The 24,469-nt window shown below is 42.9% G+C and overlaps 1 long non-coding RNA gene across 2 annotated transcripts; it reads left to right on the top strand.

Annotated features, from left to right (window-relative positions):
• The first annotated feature begins 237 nt into the window (after positions 1-237).
• LOC116738027 lies at positions 238-24,217 on the top strand. Of its 2 annotated transcripts, XR_004343533.1 has the most exons (4): positions 238-1,152; positions 2,990-3,063; positions 15,878-15,972; positions 23,643-24,217. It is a non-coding gene; the product is annotated as an uncharacterized LOC116738027 (long non-coding RNA). The 2 variants fall into 2 exon arrangements; XR_004343534.1 differs by lacking the exon at positions 238-1,152 and having other exon boundaries at positions 2,708-3,063.
• Positions 24,218-24,469: the final 252 nt, after the last annotated feature.

Raw genomic sequence — 24,469 nt, 5'->3', positions numbered from 1 at the left:
ACAATATGGTAGCAATATAACTTCTAATTTGGGAACTAGGCAATATGAATATTTTTACTGATTATAAAATCCAATATATTTTCCTGGGCCCACTTTTACACTTTCACCTACTTGAATCAACAAAAGCCACAACTTAAATCTTTTTAATTAAATGGCTTAAAATAATAATTTAAAATTTAAAATTTAAAATAATAATTTAAAATTTAATTAAATTAATTAAATAAAAAATTAATTAAATTAAAATAAAATTAAAATAAAAAAATTAATTAATTAAATAAAATTTAAAATACTTTATTTCTAATTTCTCATATAATGTCCAATTTTGTCCCCAGAAAATTTTAAAGCTAAAAGTAACCTCTTATTTTATAAGTAATCAATTAAAGGAATATTAGAAAATGTAGATAAATAAGAGGAAAGACAATCAGAATTCCTTCATCATCAAGACAGGACCGTTGTCAACACCTTGGGTATGTCCTTGCAGAAAGGATCATTTAGATATATCCTTTTATAACCTGATTTTTCTTTTCCATTTATTAATCTATTTTGAACATCCTTCTGGTTCATCCAAAGCAACCGTAACAGATGCTGCTGTGAGGTACTACCCAGATTCTGCTTTAGGACCAAAGACCTATTTACCCAGCTGTCTGCTACTGGCAGATAGCCCTCAGCCAGAAGCAATTCTTAGAACTGTTGGATGAAGGTATTCACCTTGCCCCAGGGCATAGCCCTTTGCATCAGCTGCTGGCCTCCAGCAACTGGAAGGTGCCAGGAGATAAAGGCCAGGCTCCCTTACCTTGACTGTAAACAATTCTGTCTGGAAGTCCAATGTACTATCCATTGTGCAACACAGCCAGGCACTTGTCTGTAGACAATTTTGAAGGGCTATTCCAGCTTCAGAATTTCCTGAGGGGTAGATCAGGGCCTCCAATTGGGACCACATAGCAGCCCCACTTCTCCCTTCAATTCTACCCAACCCATCACTTCTCTTCCAGAGGCATGATCCCAGGAGTACTTTCTTATCAACCTCCCCTATGCTCATCTCTGTCTCAGGGTTTTCTTTCAGGGAACCCAACATACAACAGTTGCTATTGGGAGCAGTCTGAGAAAGCAGACCCTAAGAAGTTTAGAGATGGATCACTCCCCTAGCTGGCGGTGAGGCTCCCATCAGTGGCTGGAGGTAGAGCATAGATAACCCCTGGCCCAAGGCAGCAGAGCGTTGTTAAAGCTTTCACTGATGGTGAGCTAGGATGTGATACTGATGGAAGAAAACGCACTAGCTAATGAGATGTATCAGGTATTAATAAATATGCGAGAAATAACATAAGGGCAGTTCGATGGGTGGCTATTGTGAAGCTCAACTGATTACTTTGGAAAAAAGATAATAAAAGGTTGAGAGTAATTATTTGACAGTTAAATGCCAAGAGTGATAGCCAGAGGACTTCCTTGGTCGCTTATAAAATACTTTAGTCTTCACTAGCTAGAGGCTACAAAAAGCTAAAGACCAAGTCCAGGTAAAGACCAAGTCCAGGAATTAATCATAAAATTCACAGAGTGCTAAAGAAAGGTTAGCAACAGAGGCAGGTAAGCTAGGGAAGAATGAGTCCCTGACACACGGGATGAGGATGTTTGGGTTGATGATGTCCAAAATCTTGGATCTTAGATTCCTCTGAACTCTGAAATAGCAGAAGGAGTCTACTCTTCACTCTTCAAGGTACACACTGCCTCCTTGTTTAAAGATGCTGCAGAGGCCTTTCTCCTACAAGAGAACATACTCCTTCCTTGGGATCTGTCCCCACTTCCCTGTCATCAGGACAAGAGTTAAGTTACAGTATAACCTGGCTAGGGACATTCTGAGTCTGATAAAGGAGAGAAGGGACTTTACCCCAAAGGAGCTATAGAATCTATCTAACATGTACCATCAGAAGAGTATACAGGAAAATGGCTTCTGGGTATGCTAGGTTGGGCGTGGATGGGGTGGGATAAGGGAAACATAAAGTTGGATAAGGGAAAGCTTACTGGTTTGAGAGTACTTCCCCAGGATACAGGATTTAACACTCTGGCAAGGACACTGAGTGATGGTGCAAATGAGCTGTTAAGTGGGCTCCTGGAATTATGGGAAAAGAGATGGCCCACCCGGAGAGAGAAATAGCACAACTGCCATGGCAGATGCTAGAGGGAGAGATTAAAAAGATCAGAAAAGTGGGTATGTTACAGCGCCTTGACTATGTAAGGTGACTATAGTCCATGGAAGAGTCCAGAGGATTTACCACTTACCAAAGCAGTAAGGAATGTGCTGGCGAGAGGGTACCATCGCCACTATGAAATTCAGTGGTGGTTCTCCCATCAGGTGAGGCTCATGGTAGAAAATGCTTACCAAACTGGACTCACCGATAGTAATGGGATGAGGCTGGACCATCAGAGGCCAAGTGTTTCTTTTGAGGGGAATTCTTCCGTTTCGTCATTTTGGATAGTCCCTGGAGTGGCGGGGCACTTCCCCTGCACTGTCTTGAATAACTTGCATTGGTGGGTGTGGCCACAGTCAGACTGGTGTGTGCCTTCTCTTCCCCTCTCCTAGGGGCGGGATTCACTGTGGGGTGGCATGGCCCATCTGGGCTACTTGCACACTGCCAGGCTTGTGGTGCTGGGGATCTGGTGTATTAGCTGGGGTGGATCGGCAAGGTGCACGGGGGTAGGAGGGGCAGGCTCAGCTCGCTTTTCCTTTGGTGATCCGCTTCGGGAGGGGCCCCTCTTCCATGGGCCTCTTGGCCAAGTGTTGAGTGACAAGCTCAGAGGGCATTCCGGGGGGCCTGCCCCACAGAAAGTTATAAAGTTGAGTAATAGCACATAGTATGCCTAGGGACAAAATAGATGGGTAACCAAGAAGGGTGCTACTTAAGCTACTCATTCAAAAGAAATCAAGGGTGGGTGATAAGGCAGTTGAGGACAGTCACTTTAATAAATAGTCACAGTCTCTTGCCTCCTTTTCTAGCTCTGAGAAATCTGACTGAAGACAGTGCGATTCCCAGGATGAAGGATTCCACAGTATCATGGCAAGTACACATGGTAATGGTTGCCTGGTTGTCCCGCAAAGAGACTTACAGCCATTTACTCTGGTGACCACAGACTAGGGAGATGGGGGGGTACCCAATCATAGGGTAAAAGCTAACCCAGAGACCTGAAGCATCATCATGACAGCATATGGAGGCCAAGCAATAAATATAATCCTGATCCAGCTGTGGTTCATCATGGGTCTAGTGGGTCCATGGACCCACTCAGTGGTCATTTCCCTGTCTCCAAATGTACCATGGGAGAAGATATACTTCGTATGTGGCATAATCCCCATATTGGTTTCCTCACTTTTGGAATAAGACCAGTCATAGTGGGAAGGCCAAGTAGAAGCTCTGAACCTTCCAACCCACCCCCCACTCCCATCCAAAACAATAAATTGAAAATAAAATCACTTTCCAGCCACCTTTATAGTCTAAAGGATGCTGAGATGGTAGGCCTCATGATATCTTTATTTAATTCATCAGTTTGACCCTTGAAAAAACCAGATGGATGCTAGCAGATAAGGACCTACAGCAAACTCAACTGTGTAGAAGCCACAATTACAGATGGCGTACCAGATGTGGTATCTTTGCTACAGCAGATTAACAAGGCCTCAAGTACATGATATGTGGCCATTGGTCTGGCACATATATTTTTTCCCATCTCCATAAGGTAAGAGGATAAAAAAGAATTCACATCCATCTGGAATGGGCAACAGATTACATTTACAATCTTGACCTAGGATTATATCAACTCCCCTGTCCTCTATCACAATATAGTCTCAGGAGTCTGAGGGGACTTTATGCCAAACGTCACACTGTTCCACTAGAATGATGACATTATGCTAATCAGATAATGAGCAAAAAGTGGCTAAGGGGCGCCTGGGTGGCTCAGTCGGTAAGCGTCCGACTTTGGCTCAGGTCATGATCTCATGGTTCGTGGGTTCGGGCCCCGTGTCGGGCTCTGTGCTGACAGCTCAGAGCCCGGAGCCTGCTTCGGATTCTGTGTCTCCCTCTCTCTCTCTGCTCCTCCCCCACTCACACTCTGTCTCTCTCTCAAAAATAAATAAAGATTAAAAAAATTAAAAAAAAAAGTGGCTTGACTTTGGTGAGACACATGCCCTCCCAAGGCTGAGGAATAAACCTTACAAAGATTCAGAGCTATTCACATTAGTGAAGTGTTTGAGGATCTAGTGGTCTGGACATGGGAGGGAAACCCCTTCATCCTCTCCAAAGTAAAGAACAAATGACTGCATCTTGCATGTCCCACCTCATAACACTTCACACTTGCCTTGGGTTCTGAAGGTAGCATATTACATACCTGCAAACACAGCTCTGATGCATATATCAGATGACACAAAAGGCTAGTGGCTCTGAGTAGAAATCAAGATAAGTTCTGTAGCAGGCCCGGGCTATGGTACAAGTGACCCTGCCACTGAGGTCTTACAATCCAGCAGACGCTATGGTTTTAGAGATGTCACAGTGGGAAAGACACCATGTGGAGTTGATGGAAGGTCTTAGTAGGAGAATTATAACACAGGCCCCTGGATTTCTAGAGCAGGAGTATGCCATCTGCAGTGGAGAATTACACACCTTTTGAGAAACAGCTCCCGGTATTATGCCTGGTAGAGATGGAGTGCTTGACCATAGGGTACCAAGCGACCAGACCCCCAGAATGGTGCATTTTGAGCTGACCCCTTTCATACCACCAAGTGATATGGTCACATGGGCCCAGCACAAACCATCATATGATGTAAGTGGCACATACCAGAGCAAGCATGAGTAAAGCTGGAGAGAACAAGCAAGCTGCACAAGGTGGCCTAGGCCCTGTGTCATCCACCACTGTTCTCCCTCCATCCACCATGCTCCTTCTCCCACAGCTCACCTTCACAGTCCTCTGGGGGTACTTTGTGACCAACAGAGGAGGAAAAAGCCTTCCCTGAATTATGGATACACCAGCCTTCTATGTGTGTGCAACCTGCAAAGGGATGGCTTCCCTTCCAGGGATAGCAGAAAATTCTCCCAATGGCAAATATTGGGGTGGCGCTGCTGGTCACCCACTCTGTGCAGAGAATGGCCTGGTGTCAGAACATACAGACTTGGATGCAGCACCGAATAGCTTAGGCAGCTGGTCAAGACCCCAGAAGAAAAAAGATTAAAAGATAGGAGATGAGGATTCGAGGCATGTGGATCGACATGGGAATGAGCATACAGTGTGAAGACGTTCAGGTCGCATGTCTAAATCCCAGCAGGGATCTCCCACCATGGAAGAGGAACTAAGTAGGCAGTATACCAGCCAGTGTCTGTCATCACCTGATGCTGGCACAATGAACCAAATAGTCAACACTCAAGTAAACCTAATAAGAAGTAATATAATTCAAATGATGGTGATAAATGCTGGGCAGAGTAAAAAAGGAAAGAAGGTAGAGATCGACTCAAGTATGTAAGCTTATAAAGGTGTTCAAGGGAAGCAGGAGGCTAAGAATGGGAAGGAGGAGCGGGCAAGCAAGAATAAGGCTGAATGGAGAGAGGGCTGTGGGAGAAAGCGTTCCCCAGCCAAGAGAGCAGCCTTAGAGAGATGTTAGAACCGAAATGTCTATTGAACTGAACTGAAATGAACTGAAATTTATAAAGTGTTTTATTGTGGACCTGGCTTAGAGTTAGGTATCCCTACAAAATCTCACCAACCAAAGATGATATAGCCCCTGTTGCCAAATGTCCAAGCTCTCTGTAACAGAGGCCAACTCTGAATCCTGGCCACAGCGCCAGCTGCTTGTGGCAAGTTGCCTCTTCACCCCTAGAAAGGGCATCTTGAGTGGAAGAGACACGTGTTGGAGTATGACTTTGCCTTCAGGTCCTCAGTCAATACCATCTCCTGGAAGCTGACAGTACATTTGACCCACCTCTACAGGATCCCAAATAACATCACATTAGACCAAGGAACCCACTTTTACAGACTCACAGTCATATCACATACCACACTACCCAGAAAGTCTGGTAGAATGGTGGAACAAGTTCAAGTCAAAACTGCAGTGTCTGCTTGGAGGTGCTTTTGAGGATGGAGATCATCATTGAGATTACCGTGTTCACTGTAAATCAACAAACCCAAATGATGAGTATCTCAGTAGGTCAAATACAAAATCTAGTAATGAATGGATGGAAGTAGGAGTGGTCCTGCTTACCATCCCTCCCAGGTACATGCTGAGGATTTTGTGCTTCCTGTCCTCTCGCTCTGACCTGTGCAGGTACAGAGATCCTGGTGCCCAAAAGAGGAATACTTCTGGCCAGAGGGTACATCGCCCTGTTATGAAGCCAATTCTATGCTCGATGGGACTTCCCCTGAACACCTTTATAAGCTTACATACTTGAGTCGATCTCTACCTTCTTTCCTTTTTTACTCTGCCCAGCATTTATCACCATCATTTGAATTATATTGCTTCTTTATTAGGTTTACTTGAGTGTTGTCTTTCTCTCTCCTCCACTAGAATGTAAATTCCAGGAGGGCAGAGACATTTACTTATTCCCATCTGAGTCATCACTGCCGAGGTCAGCACTGGCCACATGGAAGGCACTCAATACATATTTGCCAAATGAATGACTCTACGATGTAATTTTTTGTGGGCGGTTAGTATTCCATTGTACGTATGCATCATCATTTATTAAATCAGTCGCTTATTGCTGGGCAGTTCATTTTCCTCACATTCTTTCTCCAGTGAAATAATGGCAGGCAAAGTCTTCACCTATATCATCTATTATTTCCTTAAGATGAATTACAAGTAGTATAGTTTGCGACACATAGGAAGCACTTGTAGTTTTCCAGCCTTTTGATATGTGATGCTTCATGGTTTGTTTTACAAGTATCATTATACATGCAATTCAGATTTAGCTCTCTTTGTGTCCAATAGGCTTTTTCTACTCCATATAAAGCCATCTAAGCCATAACCTGACACACCTCAACATTTTATATAAGAAATCCAAACATATTCAGAATGGTTTATTCTTCATTGCCTTTGCTGAAGATTATGTGGGGGTCCCTAACCCAAATTTTAACCCAACCCCACAACAGCCCTTCATGAACCCAACGAGCCATTTGAGTTCTCCATTTCATTTCTCTCTCTCAGGCACTCTTGGCTGGATGACCTTTTTTCCTCCAGCCCTCACTCCATAGATCTGCATCCTTACCTACTCATTTCTTTTTCCTCTTTCATGCATTTATACCCCCAAACTGAAGTTTCTTCCCCACTTTATCATGTAGAGAACTATTCTACTTCCTTATAAAACTGGGCCCCCATATAGAGACTCAGGAGTTTGCTTTTAGCTTATATTTTCTTCTGTAAGTCTCAACAAGTTTGTGTCTCTTCCTACAGAGAAATTCTGAGACTCTAATGCATAAAAGAAAACATTCCTTCTTGAGTTTTGTTTTGTTTTTTTCTTAAGTTACTCCCTCAGAGCACAGAAGGCCTAATTCCAACATTCTCTCACTATGTGTATTGTGCAATTCCACTTGGAGTTGTGTGTCACATGTATTTGATGTGTGTACTTGGTACGCTTGGGCTTTCTCCAGAAGTCTTTTCTTCCTGCCATTCCTCCATTGGTTTATTTGTCTTCCTCCTTTTAGTCTCAGGTTCTGAGCTTCAGAGGTGAAAGATCTGGATTGGAGTCCCATTTCCACCACTTACTGACTGTGAATTTACATAGGATACTTCACTTTCCTGGGTCATTGTTTTCCTCATCTGTAAAATAGTGCCTACTGTCATGAGGAGTAAATGAAATAAGACGTAAATTAGCACAGTGGCTGAGGTGATGCTCAACAAATGTTAAATGTTATTATTCTATTCTTCCATGTGGCATTTCTGCTCTTTACATGGCTTCTTGGGCATTCATTGTCTTCTGTTTCTTCATGCTTTCCATTCCTTAGTTTCACTAATTTCTTCATCCTTCACCTTCCCTCTGTAGGAACCCCTGATGAGATGAAGTCTTCTGAGGGCCCCTGGGCGGCTCAGTCCCTTAAGCCTCTGACTCTTGATTTTGGCTCAGGTCATGATCTCGTGGTTCGTGAGTTCAAGCCCTGCATCGGGCTCTGCGCTGGCAGTGAGGAGCCCACTTGGGTTCTCTCTCTCTCTGCCCCTCCCCCACTCACATTCCCTCTCTCTCTCTCCCTCAAAACAAACTTTATAAAAAACAAATAAATAAATTTTATTTTAAAAAAAAGGTGAAATCTTCTGTAACCTGCCCTCCCTATCTTTGTTTCTCAAAAAGTTTCATTCTCGGGGCACCTGGGTGGCTCAGTCGGTTGAGCGTCCGACTTCGGCTCAGGTCATGATCTCGCGGTGTGTGAGTTCGAGCCCCGCGTCGGGCTCTGTGCTGACAGCTCGGAGTCTGGAGCCTGCTTCAGATTCTGTGTCTCCCTCTCTCTCTGCCCCTCCCCTGCTCATGCTCTGTCTCTCTCTGTCTCAAAAATAAATAAAAACATTAAAAAAAAAGTTTCATTCTTCCTGTCTTCTCACTGCACTCTCTTGTTTAGCTGTAGCGTTTGGAAATATTTTTCATTGCCTTCCCCCTATTACAGCCTGAACTGTATCTTCTTTAGTTTTCTCTGTTGTTTATGTGTAAATTCCTACTCACCACCTCTTCCTTCTCTTCCAGTCTTTTCTCCATGCCTTTAGGCATTTTTGTTATTTCTCCTTCTTAATTGTCCTTCACATCTGACTCAGTGATGCTATTCTGTTATGCATACATACTCCCTTTACCTCTGTAGAGATTACATCTAATTCTCTTTTCCTAGAGAGCAATGACATTCATTCACTCATTTATTCATTGAGTGAATGTTATTGAGAGCCTAGTATCTTTAAGGTGCTGGATTGGATCTTTGGAAGATAGAAATTGAAGAAACAGTCTCTACCCTTAAAGGACTCAAAGTCTAGTGGGTAAAGAGATGACACAACAAACCCAATTTGGGGTGACAAGTCCATGAAAGGCGTGATGCAGGGTGGACTCAGAAGGGGCAGTTAGCAGGAACTGAGGTGGAAGGAAGAGGTATAAAGGAAAGCCTCCCACAGATGTTGACCTCAGAACTGAGTTCTGAAGCACAAATAGGAATAAGTCAGGAGAAGTGGGGTATGGATATGTTAGAGAGAGTGCAGATTCGAGCTAAAGGGGCATGGAGTCTAGTCCTTTACAGTTGAATCACTTCACTGTTCAGTGCATTCAGATAATTTCTTAAACCATAGCTACAGGATGTCCTTTTTGTTTTTAAACTGCATTCCCCATCAAGAATGGGGGTTAAGAATGAAAAGAACTTCTGGTTTGGTGGTCCTTTGTTCTTTTTGATAGAGCCCCAAATCTTTGCTCTCTGCTACACCAAATCTAAATGAGTTTATAATGTTTTAACCTACTTTTTCATTCATGAAGCCAATAAGAACGTTGTTTGTATTGACCTGCTAATTAGAGTAACCACACAGTTCTGGCATCTTTTCTCCTGATATGTCTTCTAAACTTGGCATAGAAGTCTACACTTTTTATAGTTTTCATTAATGCAGGTAAACATGCCTCATGGGTTTGCTCAAATGCATTGATAATCAGACTCCCGTCTTATGGTCTTTTGGCTTCATAATGAAACTGCCTTCAAAGAAAGGGGTCCTACCTACAGAGGATCCAAATGTTGTTATTATTGTTATTGTGCCCCCCTTCCCCTGCTCCTTCCTCTTTTGCCTCTCTTATCACAGCCCAACTCACAACAGAAGCTTGGAGCTCAGTAAATAATGTGAGCCAGAACACATAAGGCTGAGACTTGGAAAAGAGACGTGGCCACTGGGGTGAGGTAGGCCCTTGATACAGACCCAGCCGAAGGCAACCCAAGGAATTCTAGTGATAAGGGCAGAGCATGGTATTTAAGGTATTCGGTGCTTAGAAGACACAGTGATAGATGATGGTAAGCCATCTAGGCAGGTGCGAAATCTGGCTGGAATTTTTATTGTCTTTGCATTGAAATTATATATTAATTGAGAGAGAATTGAAATATCTTTTTTTTTTTAAAAAAAGGTTTATTTATTTATCTTTGAGAGAGAGAGAGAGAGAGAGAGAGTGAGAGAATGCGCTTGAGCAGGAAAGGGGCAGAGAGAGCGGGAGAGACAGAATCCAAAGCAGGCTCAACGCTGGCAGTGCAGAGCGCCCGCATGGGGCTCAACTCACAGACTATGAGATCATGACCTGATCTGAAATCAAGAGTTGGATGCTTAACCAACTGAGCCACCCATGCGCCCCAAGAATTAAAATATCTTTAATATGAAGTCAGTAACCATCAATACGGTACATGTTTCTTTTATTCAATCTTCTGTATTTTAATAAACTTTTAGTATTTTTTCCATAAAAATGTCTTGTATATTCCATGTAAAATTAAGTCACAGATACATTACAGTTTGGCTGCTATTCTGAATGATACTTATGATACTTATTTTCTAGTTAGTTATTGCTGGGATAGAAAACACTATTGACTTTTGTAAGATGATCTTAAATTAAGGCAAACTTGCTGAACTCTCACTAGTTTTAATGGTTTTGTAAATGCTGTTGGATTTTCTATGCACACAATCATATTGTCAGCAATAAACGACAACTTAATATCTTTTATTCCAATGCTTGTGTAGCAGTTATCAATTGGAACAAATTATTCCCAAACCTATCAGCTTACAAGAGCAGATTTATTAGCAAATAATCTCTAAGGTCAGGAATCCAGGAATCTGACTTAGTGTTAGAAATCACACAGCATTAATTCACCTTATTCTATTTGTTAGAAACAACTCACTAAATCCAGTCCAAACTCAAGGACTGAGAAACTAGGGTCCACTTTTTGAGAATTTATGGACATCTTTTTTTAAAAATTTTTTAATGTTTATTATTTATTTTTGAGAGAGAGAGACAGAGTGAGAGTGGGGGAGCAGTAGAGAGAGAGAGGGAGACACAGAATCCGAAGCAGCTTATGGACATCTTTTAAATCATCGCATCTTATAATCTACTTTTTTTTCTTATTTTGTATTTGGAAATTTTTATTGGTGAGGACATCTAAGAAAAAGTTAAGTAGGGCAGGGATCATGAGAACTTTGTTTTGTTCCAGACCTTAAAAGAACTGAGCGTTTCTAAGGCTTCTCCATCAACTACCATGTTGCCCTCAGTCTTCTGGCAAAACGCTACCTCAGATTAGAGCAGTTCCCTTGTAGTCCTGGCTACTGAGACTATTGTTTTATCATAAGTAACTACTAAACTTCATGAAATACTTTCACATTCAGAGATTTTTCTTTCCTTTATTTTTCTTTTGTTTTCTCTTTTAAGAGAGGCTTCCTGGTATTACACCACTGTTAAATTCCTGAGATAAATCTCACTTGGGTTTTTTTTTTTTTTTTATTGTTTATTTATTTATTTTGACAGAGATAGAGAGTGAGAGGGGGAGAGGCAGACAGAGCGAGAGAAAGAGACAATCTCAAGCAGGCACCGCACTGCACAGAGTCTGGTGCAGGGCTTGAACTCACAAACTATGAGATCATGACCTGGACTGAAACCAAGAGTTGGAGGCTTAACCGTCGGAGCCACCCAGGCGCCCATAGGTTTGTTTTTCAAATGTTATTAGATTCACATAGAAAGTAAGTTATACAGGATTTTCCCATTTGCATTCATAGGTTAAAGAGGCCTGTACTTTTTTTCTTGTGCTGTCCATAGTGGTTTTAGAATCAACGTTTCTTTATAAGCCTCCTGAAATGAGTTGGGCAGCTTTCTTCCCTTTCTATTCTTCTCGTCAACTAAGAAGTTTTGCAGCATGCTTCTGTTAGAGGCTGACCTTCTTTTCCTTCCCGTATGTCCATCTACTTTTACCTGGTTTGGTTTACTTGCTCCTCTAGCTCCTGACTTACTGCTTCATCTCCAGTATAGGGTTCATGCCTCCATTGCGGGCTCTGTGTTCCATATCTAGCAGGGGGCCAACATTTATACTGCATGGCTCAGATGTGCAATTAATGGTAGCTCCTTTATTTTTCCTAACTGGCTCAGACTTCCTCTTGGACACTGCACTGACAATGACAGACGTGGAGAAGGGCATTATAAGGGCATGTGGTGGCACTAAAGTTTGCCAAATATAAAAAAAAAAGCATCAGAGGAGCTTCTAGATTAATACAATCTCATTTTGAAGAAATATCCTTCTGTCTTCCTCTTAGGCTCCAAGATGACTTCCTGGGTTCAAAGGAAACTTAACTGTATGTGTGGTGAAGGGGGGGGGGGGAAGGGAGGCTGCTTACTGGCATGCACAGCTACCTGTAGCTGGAAAGACATCAAAGAACCAGAGAAAAGCCCACCTGTGCTCAAACCAGTCTATCCCTCCAGTCATTACAAAGATGCAGCACGCCCAGATGCCTTCTTGGGGAAGTGGGCACGGGACTGGGGGATTTTTGAAAGAAGACAAAAGGCCCTGGTAGGAAGTGTGGACACTGAATTTGACTGAACATTCATCTGAAAGAAAATAAACGAACCTGAATGAAACTTTTAAACTGAGAAACACTGAACTTAACTTTAATTAAGTGTATTTGTTTCCCTTACTACACAGGCATATGTAGCTTGAAAGCACGGTCAGTTACAAAAACAACGAATGGTCCAACTTTTACACATTTAAGCATAGTGCGTACAAAACCTGACCCTAACTGTATTTAGACTAACAGATTTTCACTTGTTCTTGGAACCTCATCCATTAGCAGCTGGTCTTCCCCCAATCCTAGCCCCTTCCTGGTTTGGCCCCAGAGAAATGGATTTTAGATAGAAAGCTACAGTCTGGTTCTGGCTGTACTGCTAGCCAGCTATATGGTTGTCCTCTCTCTGAATTTTCTAATCCATAAAATGGGAAGACAAAAGAAACCTTAAAGTCTTTCCAGCTTTATGATTTTATTTTTCTACAATCCCGGCCCCATCCCAGCACTTCTTCTCACCAGGGCATATTTAAACTGGGCAGACAGAACTTCTTAATCAATTATTCCATCTTATTTGCTCCCTTCATTGATTTCTCTGCCGATTTGACTTTGGAACAGGTCATGCTGGGCCTGCAAAGTGACAACTGTGGTCAGCATCCGCCTAGAGTCTGTGGCTGCCCCATATGGCACACTGCCTCTCTCATCTGACTCTCTTCCCCGCTTCTTTGTGAGGAACCCTACTGGCATTTCATACCCTTCAAGTTCTACATCATACAGCCTGTGTGATTCTAAATGCAGGCTTTAAAAATCAAAAGCACCAAAGCAGAGAGTCTGTTTGGATCAGGAAGGCAAGAGTGCACTTTTCTGATTACACTGTTTCCCCAACAAAACATAAATCTGAACAAATGAATCTACAGAATCACTGGTGCTGGGTGAATTCTTCTTTTCTTTTTTGGTGCCTGGTAGGGTTATTTCCCATCTTCCAAAGCCAGAGCCCTAATGAGCTCCAGGGGGACAGAAGTCTGTCAATCACAAGGTACTTTTCAAGTATAGTCATCTCTGCCCCATCAGAGAACCACAAGGCATGAAATAATTAGAAAGCCCAAAGTAACTGCTCTGTTTTACAAGAGCAAAATCCGTGTGTGGATCATTTACATAAACTTGTCACTTCCCATTACAGTTCTAATGTAGTCTGGGTAATAATCGCAGGCGTGCTGGGGGAGGGGAGGTCAAGGTAGGCTGGGCCTCCACACTGGATGCGTAAGGTGCGCATGTGCCGCGCCTCCCGCCGCCCCCACCTTTGTGGACTACTGAATCAATGTAAAGTATCTTTTCTTTTCCATTAAATAAGAACTATTCGTGCTGCTATGGCAGCAGACCCTGTGCTTAAGAGAAGAAAAAAAAGCTTTTGCATCAAGCTATTGTTAGGGGAGAATTCACTTTGAGGAGCATTTCAAAGCTGATCCGATTGGGGAAAGAATCGTGTTAAATATTTGCGATGAAATATTTATAAGAAGAGCACAAGAGCAATGGACACAGTTGCCTGGGAAAATAAGCATTTCTCCTCGTTTGGAAATTTTAGATTGGGGTAGTTTAAATGCTCTAGGGGGAATTTATAGAAGTGCAAATTCATGTGTGATGTGTGTTCACAAACGTGCGCGGGCACGCACGCATACACGCACACTCACACACATGGTTGAATGGGTTGATAGGATTTAGCTCAATCTGCATCTGAATGCAGTTTCCCAAATACAGCAGCAATAAGAGGTCACTGAGGACTGTCTTGATAATTGTGTTTGAAGAAGCACTGTACTGATGCCAACAGAGCAATACTTCCTGGACTTCCCGAGGCGGCCAGGAGAGGTAGAAGGCAGCCATCTTATAGGTGCTCTTCTCATACCCACGCCCTGGCGAAGGGACGCTTGGAGGGGACAGATTTCCCTGAACCCTGTCCTTCACTCCATCAGCATAATGCTAGCAATGCTCAAGTATATGCACTGTAAAAGGAAAAAGATTATTTTCTTGAAGCCAGAATGTATGCTCTTAGAAGATAGTATTTCCATCTGCGTGGCTGGTGGATTTTTCAAAAATATTTAGCACCCAAACCCTGCCCACCTGCACATACAATTATGTAATAGAAAGTGATGAATGATGCATCGACTAACGTAGTTAAGAGAAGCCCTGCATCAAGTATGTATACTTTCAATATCTGTGGGGCTCTTCTCTCCATTGGGAAGAGAGAAATGAAGGTATTCTGTCTTATTCAGTGTGTCCAATAAATAAGTCACATATTTAACACTTAGCATTTACCACCTGAGCTTTGCCATCGTTTTGTGTAGCATTTTAGATGACTAAGAAACTAGTGTAGGGTAATATGATTAGTGTAAGTAACTGAACAGCTGACTAGGTGACCTATCAACACTGTTACGGATGCTATTTTATTTTATTTTATTTTATTTTTTCAACGTTTATTTATTTTTGGGACAGAGAGAGACAGAGCATGAACGGGCAAGGGGCAGAGAGAGAGGGAGACACAGAATCGGAAACAGGCTCCAGGCTCTGAGCCATCAGCCCAGAGCCCGACGCGGGGCTCGAACTCCCGGACCGCGAGATCGTGACCTGGCTGAAGTCGGACGCTTAACCGACTGCGCCACCCAGGCGCCCCACGGATGCTATTTTAACATAGGTGTTCTATAGGGAATTTTACTGTAGGCCAATTTTACTAATCAATAAACATAACACTCTGGCCAAAAGAGCACGTGCTCTGAAACCACCCATTGCAATAGTCTCTACAGTATTTGACTTTGTCTGAGAGGGCCAAGATTACCTAGCGGCTAGGCGGGCAGAGGGAAGATGCACGGGCATGGTAGGGGTCTGAACCACAGCCAGCCTGTTTCTTATCTGAGAGATCACCAAGTGGGAAAGCATTGTGGATGGATTTCAATCAGCTTTTTTCTCCATCCCCCCTCCCTTGCACACAACAAAAGTCTAAATCCCTTTTCAGTCCAGATTGCCCCATTTCCCTGCATGGGCCAGGCAGATTGGAAACATGTTTGTCATTCAGCTTTTCTCCGGGCTAATCAGGAGACACTGGGGTGGTGGGATTTCTGCCTTTCATCTATGGAGCCTGCCTCTAAAAGCAGCCACGCAGAGGCCGCTGGGCCTGCTCGAGAGCCGGGCTGCCTGTCATCTCTGCAGACAGATATAAAAATATTGTTAACCACGAGCCTAAGCAGAGGGTTTAACAGGGATTTGAATCTAAAATGTGATACTCCACATAGACCAACTTGATTTGGTCCAACAGAGCCGAACCCCTTATTCTGTTCTAACAAAGTGTGTCACATAATGGGGGAGATTTTGATGGGATTTACGACGTCTCTGTTTCAGGCCTGCTGCTGAATACATCTACACTGTGAATGAACGTTGCTGCTTCCAGGGCTGTCCTGAGGAGAGGCCCCAGCCATCCTACCTCTCAAGTCAAGGTCTTGTTGATGGGACAGCTTTCAAATTCACCAAGGCGTTGTCCTGAGCATGCAGTGGGATCTGGGTGAGGCAGGGGTGCCAGAGAGATGGTTCCACACAGAGCCTTATCTAGTATCAGAGGGCTCTTGGTACACAGCTATTCGCACACCTCCTCTACTGGCGACTTCATGGGACTTTGAACCTGACAATTCTGGAAAATAGCTCTTTGTAAAGACAATGGATACCAATTATGAGGAGGAGGTATAGAGTGGTGGTGATAGCCCAAGAGGGCTTGTTTGATTCTTGGCTTCTCCACTCACCATGCGACCTTGGCCAGATTACTCTCTATGATTTGGTTTTCTCACCTATAAAATGGGAATAGCCATAGTATCTTCTCCCTGGAGTTGTTACAAGCAGTGCAGGGGATGGTTAAGCATGTTAGGCACTCAATTTAACCCATAATAAATGTTTAATACATAATGTTGTCAGCTGCTCCTTAGAGATCCATGGCAGTTGAGGATGGTTTGCAACTTTATCTCCACCGCATGCTGGCTTATTCTTAGCAATTGCTGTCTGGAAAAGTAATGACCAACATTCTCTGTTGTAAACATTAATGATGCAATGACATCCAGTCACAGCCATCCATCAACACTCATGGATGTTGCACGGAGCTTGACACATACTAATATTCTCTTAAATTTAAATTAATATATTAATTTAATTAATTTAAACTTAAAATTAAATTTCAAATTAATAATTTAATATTAGTTACCCAGATGGTTTTGTAAGAAGTGAGACATGAAAGATTTGGTTGAGTTACCCAGTGCCCTCCTTGAGCCCATTCTTCTTCCTGCCTTCCCATCTCTGCTCCACAATAAGCACTATTCTGAATTTGAGCTTTAATTATTTCCGGACACATTTCAAAACTTATGTATAGCTATAAAAATGCTGTAATATTCCTAAGCAATACTTAGTTTTGTACATCTTGGTTTTTATATAAATGGTATATTGAACACATAAGTCTACCACTGACTTTTTCATTCAAGATTATGTTTTAATATTTATCATGCTTATATATTTCTATAAATCAAAATGGATAGATTTTTACTCCAGTACAGCCTTCCATTGCATGAGGTTTTGTTTTTTGTTTTTGTTTTCGTTCTCTTGTTGGTAGACCTGTAGGCTACTTCCACTTTTCCCTTCTTAAATGATTCTGCAATGAACATACCTCTGTACGTGTTCTTGTGTGTATATGTGAGTGCTCCTCTGTGGAGTATATTTAGGAGTAGAATTACTAGGTCCTTGGAGATGTACATCTTCATCCTCACTAGATATCACCAGCTTGCTTTTAACACTATCAGAACATAAGGGTTTGCAATGGCATGTAAATGGAAGGGAATATACTAAATAACATTTACTAGCCAACTTTCTTTGAGTTTCCAGGAACTGATTTAGGAGGTGATATTGCTCCTTTCTTATCAGTAGCTATGGAGTGCAAGTTATTCTTTTTTTCTTTTCCCTTCCCAGGTCTAATTAACCCCTCTGTACCATGGTCCTGGTATAGCCATTGTTGATAATAGAATGTGCCTGGAGAAAACCAGACACTCAACATGGGTCAAAAGGTTAGGAAACAAATAGTCTCCTGGAGTCTTTAAATACTCTTCTTCCTGCAGAGCCCCACTAAAATGAAGCTCCTAAAAATACAACAGCCAAACTGAAAGGGGTTCATTAAAGAATTTCAGGTCTCTAGACTAAGCTCCCTTTACAATAGGGCACAAATACAGAGGCCAATGGTGTAGACAGGAGTAGATGGACAACGCGGCATCCTGGACACTATTTTTACCCACAGTCACTGCAGAGCTTGTTATGGTGCTATAGGGGATAACATTTTACAGAAACCTGCTGGCTTGGTTAAGATTTAAAAGATGGTTGAACTGCAAATAAAATACCAGTCCAGAAATTATTTTGTCTAATTAACGCTGGCAAGGAAGCAAATGATTTTATTTTAGTTCTGTGTCAAGTTATCATAGGAATAGAAGATCAACAACAAAAAAGAGATATGGACCATTTGCTCTCAATTCTTTGGGGAGGGGGCAAGTCTCCGTGTAGATGACAAAATGGTGGGTATACGTGTAGATGCTACGTGCACACAATGCCAAAGCCAAATAAAATTATTTTCTCAGTACTCGCTATTTTAAATCATGAGTGCCATTACTTCCCTTCATTATTATGCCTAATTGTAAGTTGACTGTACTAGGAAATGAACTATAGTTAATTTGACTGTCAACTAGTGACCAAACTGAAGCTGTAAAGGGCAGATTGCTGGCATTAATTAAAGACTTCTGTTTGGCTTTTAGATTCTTATCTATTTGACCTTGTGCCTTCTATAATCTGGCTGGAGGTTTTCTGGGTCAAATGAGGGCTCTGAGTCACTGGACTTAGCGCTCTGCGATAGTTTTCTTTCCCTGCAAGAAAGGAACCAGCCTCATAGTGATAGCGCAGAGAATTCCTAGCTTTGCCCTCCAGTTTTCTCAGGCAGATCCTGAATAGGAAGGAGACTTCTCATTTCTTTCTCTCCCCACTATAAAACATCTCTCAGTTTAAATGTGTTTTTTTAAAACATTTTTAAATATTTATTTTTGAGAGACAGAGAGAGAGAGAGAGAGAGAGAGAGAGCGCATGAGTGGGGGAGGAGCAGAGAGAAAGGGAGACACAGAATCTGAAGCAGGTTTCAGGTTCTGAGCTGTTAGCACAGAGCTCAATGTGGGGCTCAAGCTCATGAACTGCGAGACCATGACCTGAGCCGAAGTTGGACGCTTAACCGACTGAGCCACCCGGCCACCCCAAACATCTCTCAGTTTAAAGAGGTTTTAAAGAAATACAGCCAGAACTTGAACACACACTCTGGGGGAAAAACTCCCATTTTTAACCACTATACTGTCTTCTCACATTAGTAGCTGATGCTCAGTAATGCTAAAGGCACATGCATTATCTTTTCCAATCCTATAACTGTTTTACGATTTAGGTACTGTTATTCTACAAATACCCCAAAACGTAATGACTCTAACAGGGTAGAAGTCTCTCTCACATATCCCGTAAATATATACTTATGTTCCGTATAGTCATCTAAGGACCCAGGATAGTGGGGTGGCTCCTCATGATTGTTGCAGCTGTTAGCATTTCTAGCAGGAGGAAGGGGAAGGAATGAATGGAGGAGTGTTCCTTCAGTATCCCTGTGTCCTGACCTAGAAGTGACCCACCTAATTTCCATTCATATTCCATTAAGATAACTTAGTTATGGCCACACCTGGTTACAGGGGAAACACGGAAATACAGAGTAGTCATGTTCTCAGCTATTATTCTACTACTGTGGGAAAAGAGGAGAAAGGATTTCAGCACTGACAATAGTATTTTATTTACAGATGTTCAGGCTTCTTTGAAATCCTAACTAAACTAAACCCACTGGGTCCCTGGGCAACTTGCAGTCTCTACCAGTTATCATCTATATATTACTAATGAGGCAAGTCAGACTCAGCAAGTTGAAATAACCCGCCCAATGTCACATTCTTACTAAGTAGAGGCAATGGGATACAAACTCAGGCAGTTTGAGGCTAAAAGTTGAACAGTTAAGTATCATCCTTGCTGGTGGCTATCCAGAATAACTAATTCAATGGCAAGTCATTTTTCTTTAAGTGAATATCTGTTGTGCGGACTCTACTTTATTCTCCTGGAAGAGTGAGGTAATCAAGAATTTCTCATTATGAGAAAAGTGGGGATGAGTCCTGAAGTTTCCATTGTCTGAGTTCAGAAGGCTAAAGCCTACAGAGTGATTATCCTGCCCTTGGAAGTGAGGTTTCTGTGGTACAGGTAAAAACCTCTGGATTTTCGTGGTTAGAGGATATTAAGTGACAAAGAAAGGTATTACTCTAAGTCATCTCTAATTAAGTGCTTTGGTTTAACACACCCAGTCAAGGATATTTTGAGCTGAAGCTTTAAAAGAAATGCTGCCTCTTTAAGTATAAATCACCATTAATGCTTGGATGAAAGGTATTCTGAACTTGTGGGACCATCGTCCATCGTCTCGACTACGGAGCCCATAACATGGCATGCAGAAAGTTATTTTTATCTACATTTATATTCAGAGAGTATGGGGAGAGGGGAAGTTTAGGGGTTGCTGAGAGAGAAGGGAAAAATTTACAGGAAAGGTCAATGGTAATTTTATTTATTTTTTTTTTTAATTTTTTTTTTTCAACGTTTATTTATTTTTGGGACAGAGAGAGACAGAACATGAACGGGGGAGGGGCAGAGAGAGAGGGAGACACAGAATCGGAAACAGGCTCCAGGCTCTGAGCCATCAGCCCAGAGCCCGACGCGGGGCTCGAACTCACGGACCGCGAGATCGTGACCTGGCTGAAGTCGGACGCTTAACCGACTGCGCCACCCAGGCGCCCCAATGGTAATTTTATTTAATTAAATGAACATTGTTAATTCTGAGCCACAAAATGAAAGCTAATGTATAACTCAACATACATGTGACCAAAATGACTAATACCCTCATTAATTCAGTCATGGATTGGTCTCAAAATAACACCGTATTCTGTCTGTGTGAACTCTTGGGCAAGTTACTTTATCCCTCTAAACACCTTCATCTGTAAAATGGGCATATAAGTATTGTTGACTTGTAGATTTTGTTGTGAGAAATGAATGCGATGATTCGTGTAACAACACTGGCAAAGTAAATGGCGAGTGCTGAATAAATATTAGGGATTACGGACACTCTCCATAGTTCCTTTCCCTAGCTGGTAGGGTGGGGGTGTGGATAACTATTTCTGTAAGATGATGCAAACATAGTACTGTGGAGGGGGGCTTGTCCTCACTTTACCGTCTCATTGCAAGTATTAATCCAGAACTTTGCTAATGCCAGCTCTCAAAATCTTGTGATGAACTAAAGATTTCAGTTAAAGTATTTTTTAATCACCCGGGCAAAAGTAATCACTCTCCTCCCTGTGATGTCTTTGCTTTTTGTTCATACTTCTGTCCTCACGCTTAGCACATTGCGTCACAGATATTTGTTTGCCTCTTTCGACTATTTGCAAACATTACTGGTGATCAGGTGAAATATGAAATCCTCTAGTTTAGGGACGTATTGGCTGGGTCCTGACATGGTGCTGGGCAGAAGGCAGGGTCTCCACGAATGTTTCTTTAATAAGTGGTTAAATGGCCTGGTGGAGGTCGCGGGCACTGTAGAAGAGGAGTCTGGAAATACATGGGGTTTTATTTTTCTGGCTTACCGGTAATCAAGCTATTTCACACTCAGTTTCCTCATTTGAGAAATATTCCTTCCAATGTGCTTCCCTTGCAGAGATGCTGCGATAATTAATGAGGCTCCTTGCAAAGGAGTGATATTCTCTCTCCCTTTGAAGTTTGGTTTTACAAGGAGATCTTTATATACAAGGCTGTAAAAATTCTGTTCTCCTTCCTGCCCTTTTCTTTCTCAAACCCAGAGGTCCAGGAGAGATTATCTGCCTATGAAACTTCCATTTCCTAAATGCCAGCCTCCCTGGAGTCCTACCTGTAGGGTATCTGGGCTGGTCGATCCAAGCCCTCAGGCCTTCCCTTTTCACAAAACAATTTGTGAGCATGCAGACTGGAAAACCCTAACAGCTTGAGGGGTGTCAGCAAATGGGCCAAGGAAAGCACTGGTTCTTCACAGATGCTCTTTACCTTCCCTGTTCTTTCCAGAGTTATCCATTTCTTCACTGAAGAAATGCTTAGGAGGGCTTGTCGGGAGCCATGCTCTGCGCCAGGTGCTGGGCCTTCTGTGATGGCTTGGTGTGATGCACACGCAAGTGAGTTAATATATCACGATGGAGTGTCATACGTCCAACAGAAAGAGGTGAGGACAGAGTATGTGCAGGTCAAGAGGGCACATAGATGGGGAGCCGAGGCAGAGGAGATGGTACCTGGGTCAGGTGTGAGGGATAAAGAGGATAGACTAGCTTGGTGAATGTGGACTTGACTTCACTGAGCCTCTATTTTCCTCACCTGTAAAATAGGTATGGTAATGACATGGGGGTTGATAAAATAGGTGAATAAAGCAATTTCGCAAAGTATAAAATGCTTTATATATATTATTACTTGTATCTTCCAGCTGTCTTCCATAAGGTAGGCAGCGAGGATGTGGTATGTAGGACACGCAAGGGCTGATGCAATGTTGCCAACATTTTATTCTTCTCCTGGCTGGGTTTTAATTATTTTTAATGTTTATTTATTTATTTATTTATTTATTTATTTATTTACTTCTGAGAGAGAGAGCACAAGCAGGGGAAGAGCAGCGAGAAAGAGGGAGACACAGAATCAGAAGCAGGCTCCAGGCTCCGAGCTGTCAGCCCAGAGCTCCACGCTGGGGCTCGAGCTCACGAACCAGGAGATCATGACCTGAGTGGAAGTCACGCTTAACTGACTGAGCCACCCAGGCTCCGCCCCCCAGCTTTGTTTTCAAGATCCCTTCTTGCAGTGAGGACAAGGAGTTCTGGTGGGGAGCTGTCAGAAGGCCGGGGACGTGGAACCTGAGGTATAGCCTTTTCGGGCTGGCAGCGATCAGCCAGGGTCGTTTACAGAGGAGTTCTAACAGGAATGCAAAAGGAATAATGCACTAGGTTTTAGGTGACTTCTAGTATTTGTAACCTAGTTTGGAGAGCAGCAAAATGTTTTTCTGCACACTTGGGCATGTCCCCATTGGAGCTGAACTTCTATAAACTGTGTCATCTCTAAAATGACAAATACAAGTATGTCACTCACTCCTACTCAACTACAATCAGGTTATCTCCAAATTTACCTAAGCTTCCAGCCCCTTGACCCTTACGTCTCCTCCAGCCCCTTTCTGACTTCACTTTTCCCATTATCCAGTGATCTCTGTCTTGTCAATAGTGTCAACTGTTTGTCCCTTGTCTTTTCAAAGAACTTGTCTCTCCACAACGCAGCCTAAGTCTGTCCAACTGTCTGCTTAAAGTCAGTCTTTTGAATGTCGCTAGAGGAACGCATACGGCTGTGACATTAGCAATACTACACATTCAGGGTTTCTAACCTCAGCTGCTGCCGAATGGTCTTCTATAACAGAACAATATTTAAAAATATTATTGGATATATTTTTCCTTCCCTGTAATTCCTGCTGCCACGCACTGAAGCCGGGGCATCCCTTGTTTCAGGGGGAAGGCGGTAGTAACCAGCCATAACAAAGGAGTCAGTGTTGAGCTTCTCCAAAATAGGCTCTTGAAGCTCATTTCAGGGAAAATAGACATGAGAGCCAAGATTTTCATTTGAAAGAGCAGGCTTTGTTGAGAGAAGAGAGGATTTGTGGGTTCCAAGGAAACAAAATAGAGAACTAGAGCATAGTTGATAGAGATAACCATAGAGTAAGGAGGATGACTGATATACTCTGATGTATGGTGGTTTCCTGTCATACCAGAGGGCAACGAGAAAAAGCAAAGCAAAACAAAACAGAAACCCATTCTGGGCTGTGGGGTATGACCTGGTGAGAGAGGCAGAGGAACCCCTGGGAGCTGAGACTGGAGTATGGACTGAACCCAAGTGGGGGAGGGGCGGAGGCCAAGGGAGGGCAAGTGGAGATTTCCTTGGGGAGATTTGGGAACCCTGAAGTGAAATAATTTGCGTAATCCTTCTCAACCAGGACTCTGAAAGAAGCCTGTTCCTGGCACAGTAGTCCTGGCAGAGTGAAGTGGCCACAGTCAAGAAAAGATGCCATCTTTAAGTAGAGAGAAGCCCTGACACAGCCTGGGTCCCTGCCTTGTTCCCTCCCCATGCATGGAAGATATCCCGATCCCACGTGCCCCCACTGGGAAGATGAAGGGCAGAGGGTAGCTGGAGGCAGGATGTGAAGGACACTCTTCTCCAGCTACTTTTGCAGTTCTGGGACCACTCCTATGCACAGTCCTTGAACACCTGTGTTTTCTCCAGGCCTCGCTCTCCTGGCCCTGCTCATGTCTGACACAGATCAACCTCATATATGTGTTCTGAGATGAGAGAATAGACTGCTTTATCATTTTACCCCCACAGCCCGACTCGTAATTGAATCTCTGAATATGTTTCTCAGTTGAATGAATTAACTTCTGTGGGTCCTGCACTGAATTGAACTTTTGCAGCATCTGTGCCACTTTAAGATAACACAGTGTCTTGGGGCACCTGGGTGGCTTAGCCGGTTGACTGTCTGACTTCAGCTGAGGTCATGATCTCGCAGTCCGTGAGTTCGAGCCCCGTGTCGGACTCTGCTCACAGCTCAGAGCCTGGAGCCTGCTTTGGATTCTGGGTCTCCCCCTCTCTCTGCCCCTCCCCTGCCCATGCTCTGTCTCTGTCTCTCTCAAAAATAAATAAACATTAAAAAAAAAAAAAAGATAACACAGTGTCCTGTATCTTTGGCTTGGAAGTCTTTACAAGATACTTCTGCCTGGAAGTATCTCAGCACCTTTGTTGGGATATTATTGTCCCATAGAATAGTAC

Source organism: Lynx canadensis, chromosome B1 (assembly GCF_007474595.2).
Source record: "Lynx canadensis isolate LIC74 chromosome B1, mLynCan4.pri.v2, whole genome shotgun sequence".
Taxonomy (NCBI): Eukaryota; Metazoa; Chordata; class Mammalia; order Carnivora; family Felidae; genus Lynx; species Lynx canadensis.
The sequence above is the reverse complement of the archived record's forward strand: the minus strand, read 5'-3'. Positions and strand labels throughout refer to the sequence as shown.